General features: G+C 39.1%; 1 protein-coding gene across 1 annotated transcript in view; it reads left to right on the top strand.

Moving 5' to 3' along the window:
• Positions 1–22012, top strand: part of LOC115156178 (inactive dipeptidyl peptidase 10) — a 330943-nt gene that overhangs the window by 139704 nt on the left and 169227 nt on the right. The window lies entirely within an intron of this gene.

Below are 22012 nucleotides of genomic sequence, written 5' to 3'. Positions count from 1 at the left end.
CAGAGACACACAGAGACACACAGAGACACACAGAGACAGAGAGACAGAGAGAGAGCTCCAACAGAACGACTTTTCCAACGAAGATCACAACGACACACTGAGCGTAAATATATATTGATTGCAATTGTTTCCGAATGAGTTCATGTGCAAAGGATTAGCATATCAATTGTTAATATTTATCAACTCTGTTGTGCCTTCTCAGCTGCCCCAACCCCCTTGTTTGTTTAACAAGCCGCCATGTCGGTTTAGCCCACTAGGGCACATTACTCTAACATTTCTTTGTAACGATATAACTGTTTGTATGCTTTCTGTGAATTACTTTAGTTTAGTAAGGTAATTGATGTATGGATGATTTTATCAAAGACTGGGTTCGTGCAGATAACAACAATTTACGACGTTTGGAATGAGACTGGACGCGAGGTAAAGAATACACCATTTAAACCAGAAGATAATCGGTCAGATACTATAATATATAATGTTGTGATATAGGAAAGTTATATTAGGAAAATGATAACTTTGTAATCTGAATATTTTCCTTAGATCTCCTAGTTAATTACAGTTAAACGATTAATCAGTTTAATCGCGTAATAATAATTACAGGGAGTTAATTGATAAACATGTCTTCAAGTTAATGATGCCCAAAGACACGACAATAATAACAGAGAAATGCACACTGTATTTTGCAACACTTTAGGAGATTAGTTTTGACGAGGTAATACAACTCAGTGTGGTGCAAGCTCTTAACTTAGTGATTTTTTAAATGATAAAATACTATCAAGACAGGACAACCTTGTGTGCAGAAAGGAATAAATACTAATACATTTTGAGCCAATGGTGTCATATCCTTTGATGTGTGTGTGATTTGCCTTCAGGCGGTTAACAAAGGAATATATCAACATGGTAAATTAAAATTTCATCAGCTGCCTTCTTCCAGTCCCCAAACTTCAGAGGTTAGTCTTGTCTTTTCAATACACGGACAAATATCAATTTTTCATTAAATGTCTCCAATTTAAAATGTTTGGAGAAATTATGCACACATTCACTCAGCAGTCCGATGAAAGGACTGCTGCTGGTCATTTGATGCGTCTGATGTTTTTGTGCCCAGAGCGAAACCTTTGAAAAACTAATTGCAGAGCAAAACGGCCATTTTGATGTCAAAATCCGTGACAGCAGGATGCTCAAATTGGTGTCGATTTTCAAATGTACCCTGCAACAGGAAATGATGTTGTTCAACAGTGTCTTTAGCTGAATGTCATGTCACTATGGCAAAATGTGCACATAGAGCTGTGGACTGATATAAATGAATGGAAATATATGCTGCAATTGTACATAAAGAATCATAGTAGTCAAATGTCACTTTATTACAGTTTATTTAAGTATTGAAATAAAAACGTAAAGTTATAAGTGAAAATGTGTTTGTTTCTTTCATAGAGCTTGTGTCTTCTTTGAATAACTAATGCTAGCTGTTCAAAAGTGAAATCAGGTAGTACAATGTGAAGTGTTGTTGCTGGAAAAACGTCTCTCCTTTGAAGTCCAGATAAATCAGATTTCATGGCATGCTGTGTTTCTGTGAAGTCATAACTCAGGCACAAACCCTTCAATCAAATCAAATTGTATTTAACGTCAAACTCACCATTTCAAAGCCCTTGAGAATAAAGTAAACACAAAATTAAATGTAGGTAAGAACATCAGGTTGAGACAATAACATTACAGCACTTATTTAAGAGATTTCATTACATGACTGTGTGTTAATAATATTGGTAATATACGGTTGTGACTTTAAAGGTATACAGTGCCTTCAGAAAATATTCATACCCCTTGACTTATTCCACATTTTGTTGTGTTACAACCTGAATTCCAAATGGATTAAATATATATGTTTGTCTTACTCATCTACACACAATACCCCATAATGACAATGTGAAAACATGTTTTTAGAAATGTTTGCAAATGTATTGAAAATTAAATACAGAAATATCAAATTTACATGCAGTACCAGTCAAATGTTTGGACACACCTACTCATTCCAGGACTTTCTTTATTTTTACTATTTTCTACGTGGTAGAATAATAGTGAAGACATCGGAACAATGAAATAACACATATTGAATCATGTAGTAACCAAAAAAGTGTTAACCAAATCAAAATGTATTTTACTTTTGAGATTCTACTTCACATGAGAGCCATTTGAATATAATCTTTTTTGTTTTATCAAAAGCGTTTTTTGGCATAAATGCCCTCTGGAACATGTGAACTTTCATGTGCCTTAATAACAAACTGTTATGCCATCTGTATATACAATTGTGAAATTACGAGCCTAGTTGGTTTAGCCACAGAAAAAGTCAGCAACCTTCCCGCTAGCCATGATTGTCTGAGATAATGAGTGGGCTTGACATGCCAAGAGATGAGTTCGGATTGGTCTGCCATATAGCATGCTTCTGTCTTTAACATGAGCTGGTTGGTATGTGTAGGTAATTTCTGTCTAACACTGCTTTAAAAAAAAATATGTATATTGCCTAGTAGAACTGCATACATGTTGCTCTCCACTTTATGGAGCACCGAGTTTTGAAATCAGTGGAATTAGAGTATGATAGCTAAGGAGATGAAGAAACACCTGTCTCTGGGTTACATCTTCAAACTAAGGGCAAACATTGCATCCGTGACAGGGAGAAACATCCAACCATGGTGTATAAAGGGTAAGATAGTCTAGCTAGCTACATTTTCAGATATTACACATTTCTAATTTTACATGTCTTAACAAAAGACTCCACTTTGCAAGTATCCATATCAATAGAATGTCACTGCGACAACTATTGATAATGTAGCTGGTAAATTCGCTCTGGCTATCTACTCCGATTTCAGACCACAGGTAAGAGTCTAGCTAGCTACATTTTCAGATATTCCACATTTCTAATTTTGACAGTCGTTTTCATTTAAAATTAAAATGTACTGTTAGCTAGCTAGCTAATGTTAGCTGGCTGGTTCGCTAGCTAACGTTACATGTATGATCTTATTATTCGTATCTCAGAACCATTTGCTTCGCTAGTTATAGCCTAATGTTAGCTAGCTAACATTGAACCGGGTTTGGTTTACTACCTGCAGATTCAGGCAGGGTAGTAACGTCATGAGTTGGGATTATGACTCATTGATTACCTAGCAAGCTAGCGAGCTAGCTACATGTCTTAACAGAAGGCTCCACTATGCATGTAACCATTTCAGGTGCGTTCGTAAATTCAGTTTGGCCATCTACCCCGATTTCAGAGCACTCTCGTCTGAGTGTGCCAGAGCGAAGAATAACTGATGAATTTATGAACGCTCATCACCCGTTGAATATGGCCGGTGTCAGTAAACGTCGGCAAAAATGTGTCATTAAATTGTTGCCAGCAGCACAGTTACAGTCCCCAACACTCTCGATAACATGAAAACAGCCTAACCAGCTCTGCAAGTGCGAGTAAAATGGTCAAAGTTTGGGTGGGGGCTAAAGCTTAAGAGGGTGTGAATGATGCTGAATGGATGTAGACAAAGGCTATGTAGACAAAAACATTCAAAGGCTATTTTCTCAAAAGTGAGGTTACAAGTTTATCAACTTTCAAAGCATAATTACTTTCCCATTGTTCCTCAAATGCAGTGTATGATATATCATTTTGTAGCTCTGTGTCTCTGTTTTTATCCAATGTAAAAAAAATACTATATCAAATTTAGCCACATAAGACCGAATCAAGGCGGTCGACCACATATTGTCAAGGAGCTGAAATAAAATAAAAGTATATATTGTTTATCAATGTCAAGTGCAGGTAAAAAGGCTTTTGACAGTGGCGCAGTGGTCTAAGGCATTGCAGTGCTAGCTGTGCCACAAGAGATTCTGGGTTCAAGTCCAGGCTCTGTTGCAACCGGGAGACCGTTGCACAATTGGCCCAGCGTTGTCCGGGTTAGGGGAGGGTTTGGCCGGCAGGGATGTACTTGCGCACTAGCGACTCCTGTGGCGGGCCGGTTGCAGTGCATGGTGACACAGTAACCAGGTGTACTGTGTTTCCTCTGACACATTGGTGTGGCTGGCTTCCAGGTTAAGTGGGCATTGTGTCAAGAAGCAGTGCAGTTTGGCTAGGTTGTGTTTTGTAGGATGCATGGCTCTCGACCTTTGCTTCTCCCAAGTCTGTATGGGAGTTGCAGCGACAAGACAATTACCAATTTGGATACCATGAAATTGGGGAGAAAAGGGGGTAAAAAACATGAGTCGACAAAGGTTATATTGTGTATTCATCCTTTTCAGCTGGACCCCATTTTTCCACCAGAATTTCTGGGGACCCCATTTTTTTCACCAGAATTTCTCACAATCCCACCCAACCGCAAATCTAATGACACAACCTTAAAATCAGTACATTTTTACATCAACAATATAACTTCATTACATTTTCATCTCTTATCAAAATGATAATAAACCAATAAATACATTTACTCAATAACATTTTATTTTGCTAATGATCTTTCTCAAAAACCTTTGTATATTATCCCATAACATAATCTGTGCTCTTAATTTTTTGTCTCACCTCCCCCAAAAACAATACAAAAATGTATAATAATTGTGACCACACTAGGGTCCCAACCAGCCTACCCAGCAAACAGGGAACATCCTAAGAATATTAGGTGATGTTCCCATTAGGTCCTTTTAAGGTTTTTGGTAGATGTTATCCCACTGACATTCTGAGAACGTTCTAGGAACATTAAATTATTACTTTAACCCCAGAACTATAAGAGGATGTTCAGTACAGGTCCTGGTTTGGTCGCAGTATAACGTTATAATAAGGTATTTTGATGTCCATTAGTGAACGTTACAGAAAGGTTCCTATTTGGTTCTAATAGGACATTATCCATGGGACATTGAATGACCACAAGGGGACGTTTCACGATGGTCAAGAGGACGTCGTATGATGGTCCCAAGGGAACGTTGTCTGGCGGACCTTTGCCTAGTTCCTTGTTAATTGCCAGGACGTCACTGAGAACCATGCCAGGACCTTTTTGGGACGTTCTCAGGACTTTCATTTTATTAGTCTTCATGACCTTGCGTGATGGTCCCAAGGGAAAGTTCTCTGCGGGACCTTTGTGTAGTTCTCTGTAAGTTACTAGAACATCACTGAGGACCATGTCAAGACGTTTTGAGGACTTTCTCAGGACTTTCATTTCACTAGTCTTCATGACGTTGCGTGATGGTCCCAAGGGAACTTTCTCTGGTGGAGCTTTATCTAGTTCCTTGTAAGCTACCAGGACTTCATTAAGGACCATGTTAGGACGTTTGCAATATGTTCTCAAGACATTTGTTTTACCAATCATCAGGATGTCACACGATGGTCCCTGGTGTCCCAAACCATTAAGGATCGGTGTCTCGCTAGCGGGACAACTTCCGGTGAAACTGGAGGGCGCGCAAATCAAATAAATAATCATAAATATTATGGATTTTAAACATTTAGGTACATTTAGGTGTCTTATATCGGCTGAAAGCTTAAATTCTTCTTAATCTAACTTCATTGTCTGATTTACAGTAGCTATTACAGTGAAACCATGTCATGTGATTGTTTGAGGACTGCACCCCACATCAAAATATTTTTCCACCGGCACAGGTTTCATACATTCACATATAACAATTAAATATTCACTTGTTTTTTAAAATCTTTCTCTGATTTGTCATCCAAAGTGTCCCAACTATAACATGTAGTGTGGTTTTGTTAGATAAAATCCTTCTTTATATCCCAAAAAGTCAGTTTAGTTGGCACCACTGATTTGAGTATTCCACTCGTTCAACTTGCAGAGAATGAATCCGAAAATCTACCCCTAAACTTTGTTTCAACAAGTCAAAATACGTTTCTATTACTCCTCAGATAGCCTAAAATGTAATCAAACTATAATATTTATTTTGGAAAGAAGTATGTTCAATAGGAAACCAATTTTAGCAGGTGCGTAATGTCTTCATGGGGCGCGCAAACACGAATTTCCAAGACTGTGTCCTTCAACTAAAACTGATATCGCTTAATCGTTTTTGAAGTTACAAGCCTGAAACCTTGAACATATACTGCTGACACCCTGTGGAAGCCATAGGAATTGCATCCGGGGAGCTAATTTTCAATATGACCTCTCTTGCATTTCTAAGTGGATGGTCTCTCAAAAAAAATACGATTCCGGTTGGTTTTTGTTTGGATTTTCTCCTACCATATCTATTGTGTTATATTCTCGTAAGTTATTTTAACATTTCCACAAACTGCAAATGTTTTTCTTTCCAATGATACCAATTATATGCATATCCTGGCTTCAGGGCCTGAGCTACAGGCAGTTTACTTTGGGCATGTTTTTCAGGCAGGAAGTGGAGAAAAAAGGGGCCTAGCCCTAAGTTAAGTAATGAAAATGTATGGGGGTTTAAAGGTGACAGGCAACAAATATCCATAAAAACCATAGTACTTAATAATAATGCTGATTTAGGCTTCATAAAATAATCCTAAACTGCATTTTTGTCTATCACAACATTTTGGCTGCAATTACTACTTTTTGGTGAAGATGTCCTTTTCTGGCCATAGAATGCAAGGATGACGTCATTTTAGGCAAAAAGCTCATAATAATGGCTTACTTCAAGAAACACAAGCTACAAACTTAGCAGAAGTAGTTATTGTTCCCCAAGAAGTAAACTAGCTACTAGCTACTTAGCTACCTAGACAGCCATTGATGTTGCAATCAGCTAGTTAACGTTAACCGAAACCTGGCTAATGAAAATAATACAGCTAACTATGGTAATTCTGATTAAATGTTATCATATCCTGTAGCTAGACCCTTTTTGCTAAGTGTACTGTGAACACAAGGTTAGAGCTGGGGATTATATCTAGTAGCTACCTAACTAGTCAAGAAGATCCATCAAGGTGAAATTTCTTTGAAAATGATTTTCTCAATTACAAATACTCTTGTCACTTTAGCACTATCCATAAAGATCATTGTAAACAATAGTGTCATTTCAGATGATTTATTATATACTAAACAAAAATATAAACACAACATATAACGTGTTCCATATGCACAAGAAATGTATTTCTCTCAGATTTTGTTCACAAATCAAATAAATTGTATTAGTCACATCCTTTGAATTCAACAGGGTGAAATGCTTATGAGGCCCTAACCAACAATGCAGTTAAAAAAACGGATAAGAATAAGAAATAAAAGTAACAAGTAATTAAAGAGCAGCAGTAAAATAACAATAGCGAGACTATATACAGGAGGGTACTGGTACAGAGTCAATGTGTGGGGGCACCGGTTAGTTGAGGTAATACAGTGGGGGGAAAAAGTATTTGATCCCCTGCTGATTTTGTACGTTTGCCCACTGACAAAGAAAGGATCAGTCTATAATTTTAATGGTAGGTTTATTTGAACAGTGAGAGACAGAATAACAACAACAAAAAATCCAGAAAAACGCATGTCAAAAATGTTATAAATTGATTTGCATTTTAATGAGGGAAATAAGTATTTGACCCCCTCTCAATCAGAAAGATTTCTGGCTCCCAGGTGTCTTTTATACAGGTAATGAGCTGAGATTAAGAGCACACTCTTAATAAAGCAGCTTGTTACCTGTAAAAAAGACACCTGTCCACAGAAGCAATCAATCAATCAGATTCCAAACTCTACACCATGGCCAAGACCAAAGAGCTCTCCAAGTATGGGGACAAGATTGTTGACCTACACAAGGCTGGAATGGGCTACAAGACCATCGCCAAGCAGCTTGGTGAGAAGGTGACAACAGTTGGTGTGATTATTCGCAAATGGAAGAAACACAAAAGAACTGTCAATATCCCTCGGCCTGGGGCTCCATGCAAGAACTCACCTCGTGGAGTTGCAATGATCATGAGAACGGTGAGGAATCAGCCCAGAACTACACGGGAGGATCTTGTCAATGATCTGAAGGCAGCTGGGACCACAGTCACCAAGAAAACAATTGGTAACACACTACGCCGTGAAGGACTGAAATCCTGCAAGGTCCCCCTGCTCAAGAATACATATACAGGCCTGTCTGAAGTCTGCCAAAGAACATCTGAATGACTCAGAGGACAACTGGTGAAAGTGTTGTGGTCAGATGAGACCAAAATGGAGCTCTTTGACATCAATTCAACTCGCCGTGTTTGGAGGAGGAGGAATGCTGCCTATGACCCCAAGAACACCATCTCCACCGTCAAACATGGAGGTGGAAACATTATGCTTTGGGGGTATTTTTCTGCTAAGGGGACAGGACAACTTCACCGCATCAAAGGGACGATGGACGGGGCCACGTACCGTCAAATTTTGGGTGAGAACCTCCTTCCCTCAGCCAGGGCATTGAAAATGGGTCGTGGATGGGTATTCCAGCATGACAATGACCCAAAACACACGGCCAAGGCTACAAAGGAGTGGCTCAAGAAGAAGCACATTAAGGTCCTGGAGTGGCCCAGCCAGTCTCTAGACCTTAATCCCATAGAACATCTGTGGAGGGAGCTGAAGGTTCGAGTTGCCAAACGTCAGCCTCGAAACCTTAATGACTTGGAGAAGATCTGCAAAGAGGAGTGGGACAAAATCCCTCCTGAGATGTGTGCAAACCTGGTGGCTAATTACAAGAAACGTCTGACCTCTGTGATTGCCAACGAGGGTTTTGCCACCAAGTACTAAGTCATGTTTTGCAGAGGGGTCAAATACTTATTTCCCTCATTAAAATGAAAATCATTTTATATAATTTTTGACATGCGTTTTTCTGGATTTTTTGTTGTTATTCTGTCTCTCACTGTTCAAATAAACCTACCATTAAAATTATAGACTGATCATTTCTTTGTAAGTGGGCAAACGTACAAAATCAGCAGCGGATCAAATACTTTTTTCCCTCACTGTACGTAGGTAGAGTTATTAAAGTGACTATGCATAGATGATAACAACAGAGAGTAGCAGCGGTGTAAAAGAGGGGGAGGCAATGCAAATAGTCTGTGTAGCCATTTGATTAGGTGTTCAGGAGTCTCATGGCTTGGGGTAGAAGCTGTTTAGAAGCCTCTTGGACCTAGACTTGGCGCTCCAGTACCGCTTGTCGTGCGGTAGCAGAGAGAACAGTCTATGACTAGGGTGGCCGGAGTCTTTGAACATTTTTAGGGCCTTCCTCTGACACCGCCTGGTATAGAGGTCCTGGATGGCAGGAAGCTTGGCCCCAGTGATGTACTGAACCCTTTCCCTTTCCACCTGGGGGCGGCCTGTCAGGAAGGCCAGGATCCAGTTGCAGAGCAAGGTTAGTCCCCGGGTCCTTAGCTTATTGATGAGCTTTGAGGGCACTATGGTGTTGAAGGCTGAGCTGTAGTCAATGAATAGCATTCTCACATAGGTGTTCTTTTTGTGCAGGTGGGAAAGGGCATTGGAGTCCAATAGAGACTGCATCATCTGTGGATCTGTTGGGGCCGTATACAACTTGGAGTGGGTCTTGGGTTTCTGGGATGATGGTGTTGATGTGAGCCATGACCAGCCTTTCAAAGCACTTCATGGCTACAGACGTGAGTGCTACGGGTCAGTAGTAATTTAGGCAGGTTACCTTAGTGTTCTTGGGCACAGGCATTATGGTGGTCTGCTTAAAACATGTTGGTATTGTGTTTAAATGTGTTTACACCCCTGTTAGTGAGCATTTCTCCTTTGCCAAAGATAATCTACCCACGTGATAGGTGGGGCCTATCAAGAAGCTGATTTAAACAGCATGATCATTACACAGGTGCACCTTGTGCTGGGGACAATAAAAGGCAACTCTAAAATGTGCGGTTTTGTCAGACAACACAATGCCACACATGTCTCAAGTTGAGGGAGCATGGATCTGTACACAATTCCTGGAAGCTGAAAATGTCCCAGTTCTTCCACGGCCTGCATACTCACCAGACATGCCACCCGTTGAGCATGTTTGGGATGCTCTGGATCAATGTGTACGACAGCATGTTCCAGTTCCCTCCAATATCCAGCAACTGCGCACAGCCATTGAAGAGGCATGTGACAGCATTCCACATGCCACAACCAACAGACCAACTCTATGCGAATGAGATGTTTCACGCTGCATGAGGCAAATGGTGGTCACACCAGATACTGACTGGTTTTCTAATCCACACCCCTACCTTTTTATTTAAAGGTATCTGTGACCAACAGATGCATATCTGTATTCCCAGTCATGTGAAATCCATAGATTATGGCCTAATGAATTTATTTCTATTGACGGATTTCCTTATATGAACTGTAAAATCTTCAAAATTGTTGCATGTTGCGTTTATATATTTGTTCAATATAGTTAGCTAAATGTATAACAGTCTATTGTCTTCTCATTCCGCAGCATAAATCTGACTGGCAACAAGTTAAAAGTGAAAACTACTTCAAAATCTCATTACCAGATTTTTTTCCTTACTGGAATAGCTAGAGCAAATGTAAAACGTGAAATAGAGTTCAGATTAGGTTCTCAACTGTACAATATTGTGATTGTTTAGAGATGTGAAATTGTGCACCTAAATCAGATAACTTTGGAGCATTCCAAAGGAGCATGCTGACAGCTGGTCATGCCTGTCTTAGTGCTATATCAAAGATACAAAATCTACTCTGACTAAAATATTATTGCAGATCATATATGGTATTATTAGCTGTTGTAAAAAAGTTTTAAAAGCAGGAAAACCTTTGCCTGTCACCTTTAAGGTAAGTGGTTCGCTGTTCAGCTAAAATAGTGTAAAAAGCTTTCATGGATGACAATATGATCACATTTGACATGATCACTTAGTACTGACTTCCAATTTGAACCCACCTGGGATTTGAACTCACAACCTCTGATCTTTCTGCAGTGTCACAAAGTCTCTAGCATTCTCAGAAGTCCCCTACACTTGCATGACCTATAATACATCCCTGCCCTTAGCAAAAGAGTGCCATCTGCACTGCTATTTTAGTTATCAGTTATTCTGACTATTCTCTCATCATTGATATAATTTGCATATTTCAGCAATTTTAGTGTTTTTGGTGTAGTTGTCTAACGGTGGGCCATATTATTCTGTTTTAACTCTACTGGATCACTGTCCCTAAAGCAGAACAGTTGTTGCTAAATATGCGATAATGTGACTAGAATAATGATGTAAACAACAGCCGACTTTCTGGGACATAGACATGTCTTATATGGGCAGAAAGCTTAAATTATTCTTAATCTAACTACAGTGTCCAATTTACAGTAGCTATTACAGCAAAAAAGACCATGCTATTGTTTGAGGATAGTGCACAACAACAAAACACTGGTTTGATACATTCACCTCTGAAGGTAAATAATCTTGCTCTGATTTGTCATCCTGAGGGTCCCAGAGATAAAATGTAGCATAGTTTTGTTTGATAAAATCAATTTTTATATTCAAATGTACTCCACTGCTCTCTCTGGCTCCACACCCACCCCGCCCAGCCATCTAGATGTCTGAATGTTAGATGTATTTTCTGTAGGGAAGCTAATGAATGATCATGTATGACATTCCTGGGAGTGTGTAAACGCATTTCTTTTTGTACAATAGCATTTTTGTGTGTTCTCTATAGTTATGTACTTGAAAATTTATCGATTGACCAATTTGGCACATTTTGGGCAAACTCGTGAAGGACACCTGGCAGACTTGATACAAAATATTGTGTAGTGATGTATTTCTTCAATGGATAAGTCTGAAACTTTGCACACACACTGCTGCCATCTTGTGGACAACATCTAAATTGCACCTAGAATCCAACATCATTGTCTGGCCTTTCTCTTGCATTTCAAAGATGATGTAACAAAAAAAGTGTTCTTTTTCCATATCTAATGTGTTATATTCTCTTACATTAATTTCACATTTCCACAAACTTCAAAGTGTTTCATTTCAAATAGTATCAAGAATGTGCATATCCTTGCTTCAAGTCCTGAGCTACAGACAGTTAGATTTGGGTATGTCATTTTAGGCGGATATTGAAAAAAAAGGGTCCAAAATCTCTATGGTAAGTATAATAGTTTTTCTTAAGTGTATTTTTAACAGAGCTGATTAACATTGAAGTGCCAAGTGTAAGAATACAGGTGAAATAGGTAATTGACACAGACATGGTGGCGTAGCAGGAAGATTAGAATGTTTTGAAACAAGAGCTTGTGATTTCAAATCCTAGGTGAGGACATGCTGAACAATAATTAATATATAAGCATACACAATGTTATCATGTATGTCATAGTCTGCCAAATATCAAAGTTGAAAACACTATGTTAAAAAGTGGGGGGTTGTTGCCAACAGACAAAGAGCTGTGAGTGGTTCACCAATCAGGGCATTGATGGGCTTGGCAACAATAAGAAGGGGTGATGTGTAATGAAAAACTAGGATCCCTGGGTATAAAGTTTTTTTGGGGGAGGGGGGACGTTTCTTTGCGACCATCAGGTGATGTCCCCGGGAACTAGACAATAACCTACAGGGGACCATGACAGAACGTTCTAAGAGTGTCCGATAAACGTCCTTGGGGACATCCCCGGAACAAATAACCTGGAAAGTAGACGAAACCTTCAGAGGACCATGACACAACATCCCAAGAACATCCTCGGGACAAACCGGGAACTAGACAAAGCCTCTAGGGGACCTTTTTATTATTATATATATTTTTTTTTACATTTTAGTCATTTATCCAGAATGACTTACAGCAGCAATTACGGTTAAGTGCCTTGCTCAAGGGCACATTGACAGATTTTTCACCTAGTCATCTCTGTTTTCGTACCAGCAACCTTTCAGCTACTGGCACAATGCTCTTAACATCTCAAGAATGTCCTAAAAACATCTTCTAGGTCTTCCCCGGGACAAACCAGGAGCTAAACAAATCCTCCAGGGGACCATGACACAGTCTTCTGACCACTTTATCCTAACCACACTTTATCTGACCACATCCTAACAAATTATTTTTGTTTGCACATTTCACTCAAACGCTACAGTTAGTTTGATGTGTGTCTCTAGATGGCATAGTCAATTGTACAATTGCACAGGCCCCACTGGGCACACATTGGTTGAATCAAAGTTGTTTCCACGTCATCAATGAAATTACAAACTGACGACTTAAGCGTTCGTACTGGTTTCGTACTATATAGTTAAGTAAAATAATCTACAAAGTCAAAGACCCATTTTGGTTGGTACAACGTAAGTTGCTTACATTGGAATTTTGCCACGACGTGACAACTTTATGTATTTAAGGTTGCCTATTCTTCATTTGTTAACCGGCATTGCAGGTATTTGGTTATGCTATATTGGTCTTGCCATTTTCGCATTAGGAAAATTTGGCCACCAAGCCTACCTGTTGACTTCCAGTCCAGTCCTGGTTCACTCTCTGCAGCATCAACCATATTAAATCAAATTTAGCCTACTATCTGTGTGCATGGTGTGGTGTTCTAATTCTTAAGAGAACACTTTGTAGAGTTAGATCATACTCCTACACTCCACACTGTTCTCCTGCTTCGTGTTTATCTAACTACTCACCCATGATTCCATGCTCTCTTAAATGAGCACAATACATTTAACTATCAACCCCAAAGAGATAGTTACACGATGCAACATTGTAAATGTCTCATTATGACATCTGTGAGAGCATGTGCAACGCCATTGAGGCCATCTCTATTTTGAAGTAGTATTTTTTCTTATACTACTTCTACGAGTTGGTAAACGAACGGAAAGGTTGCATACTGCCACCTATTGTGTGTTGTTTGAACATGTATAAAGACAAGGTTGACAATTTACTGCCACCTGTAGTTAAGGAACGCTTTCTCACGAGTATAATTATTTGGCTGATCCCTCCTGATGACCTGGATATAATTATGTGATCCTTCCTATATTTGCTTGTTTCAACTTTTTTATAAATATTTATTAGTGCTGTAATACATTTCATGTTGTGGTTTTTCTTGCATATGCCATCTACTAGAAAACATTTCTTGACTGGTGAGCTTTATCAGCAGCATTTAATTCTATATGGATAAGGGACAGGGGTTGATCATAGAGACAGACTGAGGACTCCAGTGCCCAAAAACCTGTTTTATCATGGGCAGTCCTATTGAGGACTTTCACCAGTTTGAAGTAGTCAACTGGGTGGGACTTCCTATGGGTTAAAAAACTTCTTAGGGATAGCCCCCTTTTTTTTCAATTTTCGACCTAAATGACATACCCAAATCTAACTGCCTGTAGCTCAGGCCCTGAAGCAAGAATATGCATATTCTTGGTACTATTTGAAAGGAAACACTTTGAAGTTTGTGGAAATGTGAATTGAATGTAGGAGAATATAACACAATAGATCTGGTAGAAGAAACTTCAAAGAAAAAAACAACCATTTTATTCTACCATCATCTTTGAAATGCAAGAGAAAGTTCATAGTTATAGCCATTACTCTTGTTGTAATTCCGATAGTGTCCACAAGACAACAGTAGTGTATGTGCAACGTTTCAGATGGATAACTTGAATAATGAGCGAACAACAAGACTTGTAGTGTGAAGTCCCCAGGTACATTTAGGCAAATCGTGAAGAAGACACTCGCATTCATATTCCATTTTTTTCTGCAATATTATTGTCAAATCTGTATATTAATACTTTCCAAGTATTAGTAGCCATATTATAAGTTCAACATTTGCAAAACAATCAGTTTTCATAACTTCAATACTCTGAATATCCTTATAATTTTTGTCCAAAATGAAAAGGCATGCTGTCGTACAAGGTTAGAAGCTACATTTTACAACATATATATGGTTTCCGGATAATAGCGTAAAGCCCAGCTCATTGGCTATCTAGCTAGCTTTGTTTGACCCCGATTGGTGCTTATTTGACAAAGATACAGTTGTTCAAGTGTCATCGGCGTGCCATGAAGGCGTCGCTCTCTGACCAAATATGGTGTCCAATACGATATACTACACCCCTAATGAAATAGTGAAGTCTTGTTACCTTCTAGGATCTCTGGGGAATAGATACAAATGTGATTTGACTCATTCAAACAACGTTTAGGGTGAGATTTTTACAGATTCCTTTCTTTGCAAATTGAACGAGTGGAAATACAAAATCGATCGTGTGTGCTATATGGACCTTTTTAGGCTATGAAAAAGGATTTTATCTAACAACACGACACTTCATATTATCTCTGGGACTCTTTGGATGATAAATCAGAGCAAGATTTCAGAATTTAAGTACACATTTCACCTTCAGAGGTGAATTTATCAAACCTATCGCGTTGAAAAAAGTGTTTTGTTGTTAGAAGCTCTCCTCAAACAATAGCATGGCAATTGTTTTTGCAGTAATAGCTACTGTAAATTGGACAGCGCAGTTATATGAACAAGAATTTAAGCTTTCAGCCGATGTAAGACACTTCTATGTACCGACATTTGTTGTTACTCTAAAATCTGCGATCTTGATATAACGAGCTGCATGATTTACAACTGTCCCGTTGACAATCCTTAAATATACAGTACCAGTCAAAAGTTTGGACACACCTACTCATTCGAGGGTTTTTCTTTATTTTCACTATTTTCTACATTGTAAAATAATAGTGAAGACATCAAAACCATGTGTAGTTCCCACCGTGAAGCATGGAGGAGGAGGTTTGATGGTCACACTGTCATTGATTTATTTAGATTTCAAGGCACACTTAACCAGCATGGCTACCACAGCATTCTGCAGCGATATGCCATCCCATCTGGTTTGCGCTCAGTGGGACTATCATTTGTTTTTCAACAGGACAGTGACCCAACACACCTCCAAGCTGAGTAAAGGCTATTTGACCGAGAAGGAGATTGATGGAGTGCTACATCAGATGACCTGGCCTCCACAATCACCCAACCTCAACCCAATTGAGATGGTTTGGGATGAGTTGGACTGCAGAGTGAAGGAAAAGCAGCCAACAGGTGCTCAGCATATGTGGGAACTCCTTCAAGACTGTTGAAAAACATTCTAGGTGAAGCTGGTGGAGAGAATGCCAAGAGTGTGCAAACCTGTCATCAAGGCAAAGGGTGGCTACTTTGAAGAACCTAAATTCTTAAATATATTTTGATTTGTTTAACACTGTTTTGGTTACTACATGATTCCATATGTGTTATTTCATAGTTTTGACGTCTTCACTATTATTCTACAATGTAGAAAATTGTACAAATAAAGAAAAACCCTTGAAATAAAAAAATGAGTAGGTGTGTCCAAACTTTTGACTGCTACTGAAAATGTCAGATAGATTTTCTCTTATTTTACATTTCCTCATCACCGACTTTGCGCACACCCGTATTGGCCCACCTATAAGGTTGTGATGGCGAGCCTGCAATGCACGGTGTGGAGGTGTTTTGACAGAAACAATAGAGCTGAGTGACGTTTGTCATACAAGCCACATCTTTATGCACCTTGGCCATTGAGCAAGTCGACTGACGTCGATTGGTAAGCCTATTGATTTATTCCAAGGCCCATTTTCAAAACGTTTGTATAATTATTGGAGCAAAGGGCGACCTGAGGATACAACTCAGTATGTTACATGAAGCGATTGAAAAAATTGACTGTGTCAATACATTATGAATATTTAGGAAGCCTGAAAAAATGTAGCTGAAATCCAAGCATCAACCCCTAATTGAGGGCAAATTTTCAAGACATTTTCAGTTATATAAACAAACAATACCTTGTGGTGTCTCATATAGTCATTGGGGCCCAGTGTTTTGTAAACCACACTGCTCTCTCCCTCTGAAATGAAACACACAACTGTTTAATACTGTAGGTCTGTATTATAGTGGCTTGCAAAAGTATTCACCCCCTTGGCATTTTTCCTATTTTGTTGCCTTACAACCTGGAATTAAAATAGATGTTTTGGGGGTTTGTATCATTTGATTTGCACAACATGCCTACCACTTTGAAGATGCAAAATATTTTTTATAGTGAAACAAACAAGAAATAAGACAAAAAAAACTGAAAACTGGAGTGTGGATAACTATTCACCCCCCAAAGTCAATACTTTGTAGAGCCACCTTTTGCAGTAATTATAGCTGAAAGTCTCTTGAGGTATGACTCTATAAGCTTGGCACATCTAGCCACTGGAATTTTTGCCCATTCTTCAAGGCAAAACTGCTCCAGCTCCTTCAAGTTGGATGGGTTCCGCTGGTGTACAGCAATCTTTAAGTCATACAACATATTCTCAATTGGATTGAGGTCTGGGCTTTGACTAAGCCATTCCAAGACATTTAAATGTTTCCCCTTAAACCACTCGGTGGTTGCTTTAGGGTCATTGACCTGCTGGAAGGTAAACCTCTGTCCCAGCCTCAAATCTTTGGAAGACTGAAACAGGTTTCCTCAAGAATTTCCATGTATTTAGTAACATCCATCATTCCTTCAATTCTGACCAGTTTCCCAGTCCCTGTAGATGAAAAACATCCCCACAGCATGATGCTGCCACCACGCTTCACTGTGGGGATGGTATTCTTGGGGTGATGAGAGGTGTTGGGTTTGCACCGTTGGGTTTGCGCCAGACATAGCATTTTCCTTGATGGCCAAAAAGCTCAATTTTAGTTTCATCTGACCAGATTACCTTCTTCTACATGTTTGGGGAGTCTCCCACATGCCTTTTGGTGAACACCAAACGCGTTTTTTTTTTTCTTTAATTAAGCAATGGCTTTTTTCTGGCCACTTCCGTAAAGCCCAGCTCTGTGGAGTGTACGGCTTAAAGTGGTCCTATGGACAAATACTACAATTTCCACTGTGGAGCTTTGCAGCTCCTTCAGGGTTATCTTTGGTCTCTATGTTGCCTCTCTGATTAATGCCCTCCTTGCCTGGTCCATGAGTTTAGGTGGGCGGCCCTCTCTTGGCAGGTTTGTTGTGGTGCCATATTCTTTCCATTTTTTAATAATGGATTTAATGGTGCTCCGTAGGATGTTCAAAGTTTCGGATATTTTTGATCTGTACTTCTCCACAACTTTGTCCCTGACCTGTTTGGAGAGTTCCTGGGTCTTTGTGGTGCCGCTTGCTTGGTGGTGCCCCTTGCTTAGTGGTGTTGCAGACTCTGGGGCCTTTCAGAACAGGTGTATATATACTGAGATCATGTGACAGATCATGTAACACTTAGATTGCACACAGGTGGACTTTATTTAACCAATTATGTGACTTCTGAAGGTAATTGGTTGCACCAGATCTTATTTAGGGGCTTCATAGCAAAGGCGGTGAATACATATGCACGCACCACTTTTCCTTTTTATTTATTTTTTTGAAACAAGTAATTTTTTTCATTTCACTTCACCAATTTGGACTATTTTGTGTATGTCCATTACATGAAATCCAAATAAAAATCCATTCAAATTACAGGTTGTAATGCAACAACATAGGAAAAACGCCAAGGGGGATGAATACTTTTGCAGGGCACTGTACATTCTTCTATAGTCAATGAATTAATTAATCCACTAGTCAATAAATCTGAATGGCAGTGTTGCCAGTGCACTCACTCTGTGGATGATGTCTTGGGCAGTGTGAGAGATTAGCGATCCCCATTTAATGAGAAGGAGCCGTCCAAATTGGTGGAGGAGGGGGATGAAGGGGAGTTAGCTGGGGGTTATAGGAGGAAGAGGGGAACGGACTAAACTGAGGGTTTTGGAAATTAGATAAGCTGACCTCAGCTAAATCCCTAACTGGAGTTATTGCAGTTATTAAATCAAATCACATGGCTTGCTTGCTCAATGTATTTTGTCTTTCTTAATGACTGTAAAACTCTGTGTGCCTTTTAACAAGCACCACACACACACACACACACACACACACACACACACACACACACACACACACACACACACACACACACACACACAGGCATTCACAAAGGTTCTCCTCCACATACCTACTGTAACTGTTGTTAGTGAAATGTTAATCGGCAAATATCTTCCCATTCTTTGCAAATCCACACGTGTGTGAGTTTAAGTGAGCAACAGGGAGAGTGAGCCAGAAAGAAAGGGGAGAAACTTCACAACTCACCAAGGGAAGTTGAATTAGGACACAAGGTTTTTCACCTGAAAAAAGGGTTGTTAAAGGACAAGTTCAAAGTTATTTGCTTTACAAACTTAAATGATTAGAAGTGATTCTATTTTGTTATTATTATTTTTAAAATGTTATTTAGTTTTGCCACAATTAATTGTAAATTTAGACATACATAGATCCACAAGACATATTGCACAACAGTTAAAAAAGAAAAAAATGAGAAAAGAAAAATCATAAAACTCGACAAACATTAATTACATCACACTTGCTCAGACCCACATGTGTTTTGCCACCATATCAGTACTTATCCATATTTGTTCAATGTTTTGTTTATTTCTGATATTGTTTCTTATTTATTATCATAATCAATTGCCATTAGTTTCAGTCATTGGTTGTGTCCAATGCTTGCAAGACTCTCCATAAGGCTTCAGATTGTGCTATGTTGTTTCTATCTGTAGCCAGATTATTTTTCCATATTTAAATAATAAAGCTTTTGATTCTTCCATTCTCTTAAAGTTGGGGTATCATTTGACTTCCAGTATTTAAGTAACAGCTTCTTCAATATAAGTGAGGAAAATTATATTGTCCAACCCATTGTATATCTCACCATTCTCATATAAACCATGTTTTGAAGTACTCAAATAGACGGGTTAAAATTATGGATTTTGATGGGGACTTTTTTATTATGTTTCAAAGTACATTTGTCTATGACTACCAAGATTCACTCTGTGTGACCCTGCAGTAAAACGTTATTAACTAGCACCTAGTGCAAAGTTAGTTAATGGTTAGCATTCGACTAACTCATAAAATATATTGGGTAAAAAGACATATATTTGGCGTGTCTCATATATATATACACATGAAAATACAAATAATGTGCAAACAAAACCATTAGGAGCTAAAAGAAAATCTAATTTAAAATAAAATCATTTTGGCCACCATTTTGTCTCATACACTTACAAAACTATTCAGCTAGCCTTCATAAACACAGCAATGCAAATGCGCATGCAGCCCTGTGATGTTCTCCATGGGTATAATCTGTATTCGGGACCAATATGTAATAATATGAAATCACGTTGCTGCGACATGTTGAGGAGGTAGGACGATGACCAAATGCGATGGTTATAATATTACCTTCAGATTACGTTGCCACAATGTTGTGGGAAGGTAATTACATGACATTACCAATAATTACCAATCCATTACGTTGGTCGTGGTTACGTAACTTGTTTGCTGGGAAGAGCTGCTTCTCATCAAACATATTCCACCAAAAATAAATAAACTCAGATTACATCAGTCAGATAAAAATGTAATTGTATTTGTCACATGCTTCATAAACAACAGGTGTAGACAAATAGTGAAATGCTTACTTACGGGCCCTTCCCAACAATGGCAGGGAGCTCGGTCGAATACCAATCAGTTACCATACCAAGCGGTGATACAGTCAGTCAAGATGCTCTCAATGGTGCAGCTGTAGAACCTTTTGAAATGTGAAGGGCCCATGTCGATTGTTTTTCAGCCAGTGGTCATTGGTAACAGTTTTTGACAGGGTGGTATCAGTAAAAGCAGGATCTGGCTTGTTCATTGTGACAGCGTGGGGTTCAGGACTTCAGCACGATGGACAGAATGCGCTCAGTAGCTGAAGAGGGTTCATGATTCAAATTGATAAATATTAACCAACCAATAGCTAGCTATATGCCTTAATGTAGCCTATGGTGCTTGACTTGGACTGGAGCTGTCAAGTTTATTTGCCTCTAGTCTGTGAATCTGTGCGTGACAGTAAGCTGGTCGATATTGTGCAGATCTAAAATGAGCCAACCTGAATGCACATGATGCGCTTTTCCAAGTTGTCAAATGAGGGTTTGTTTGTAAGGTCATGGAAATGAGTTTCATCATTTTAGTTAATGTAATTCATGAAGGCACACTTTAAAATATTAACAATCACTTAAAAATCTACATATCAGCCATTATCAGAATGACCCTTAAGTGCGTGTCTGTGTGTGCTGTGTGTAGGAGTGCAAGTGGGCTGTATACCTGAGGAGACAGCCCAACATTTCAGCAGCAGGTATATAATAACACAGACAACAGACTAACTAGATAACCAATTCAAAACATAACTTGTAGCAGTTATCCCGCTTGTTAACAATAGCTAACTAAGCATTCATGTCATTGTCGCCTTTCCACTGGCACTGCAGGAAACCTAAATAAATCTGCACAGTTGGAAAACTGGGATTCCCCTCTATTAAATAGTAGCCATGTAATTGCAACAATGTTAAAAATATTCTAAGAATGGACTTACTGACTTTAACTTGCTGAGCATAGATTGCCCCTGAAACATGAATATTTTAGCCTTATATATAAACATGTCTAGTTAGATACCTTGCTTTGAAGTATCCTACCTTATGCATGTGATCCCTGATTCATTGAATGAGTAAATTGTTGCCACCATATCAAGGGTGTCAACCCTCCTCCAGGACAGCTACTGGGTGTGCAGACTTTTGTTCAAGCCCTGGTCTAACCACATTGTAGCTTAAACATCAGCTGCTCAACGGGACCTTGATAGGCAGACTTGGGTGTTCCAGGGCCTGGATCAAAAGCCAAGCCTGCACACCCAGGAGTTCTCCAGATGGAGGATTGACCACATGTTGATGTGACTAACGGTGCAGTTCTACTTTGTGGGGGGTTAAATGTCTAAATAGGATCAGACACAGCAGACTTCCAGTGTCACGTCCTGACCATAGTAAGTGGTTATTTTCTATGGTAGATTAGGTCAGGGCGTGACAGGGGGTGTTTGTCTATGTTTTGTATTTCTATGTTCAGTTTCTAGTGTTGTATTTCTATGTTGGTTTTGTTTGGTATGATCTCCAATTAGAGGCAGCTGGTCGTCATTGTCTCTAATTGGAAGTCATATTTAAGCTGATGTTTGTCCCACCTGTTTTTGTGGGTGATTATTTGTGAGTAGTGTTTGTTTCTCCTCTGCTTCACGGTTTGTTGTTTTGTAAATTTCAGTTATTTGATGTATTGCATAGT

The sequence above is a fragment of the Salmo trutta genome, chromosome 20, assembly GCF_901001165.1.
Source record: "Salmo trutta chromosome 20, fSalTru1.1, whole genome shotgun sequence".
NCBI classification, from domain to species: Eukaryota; Metazoa; Chordata; class Actinopteri; order Salmoniformes; family Salmonidae; genus Salmo; species Salmo trutta.
This window is presented reverse-complemented; position numbering and strand designations above follow the sequence as displayed.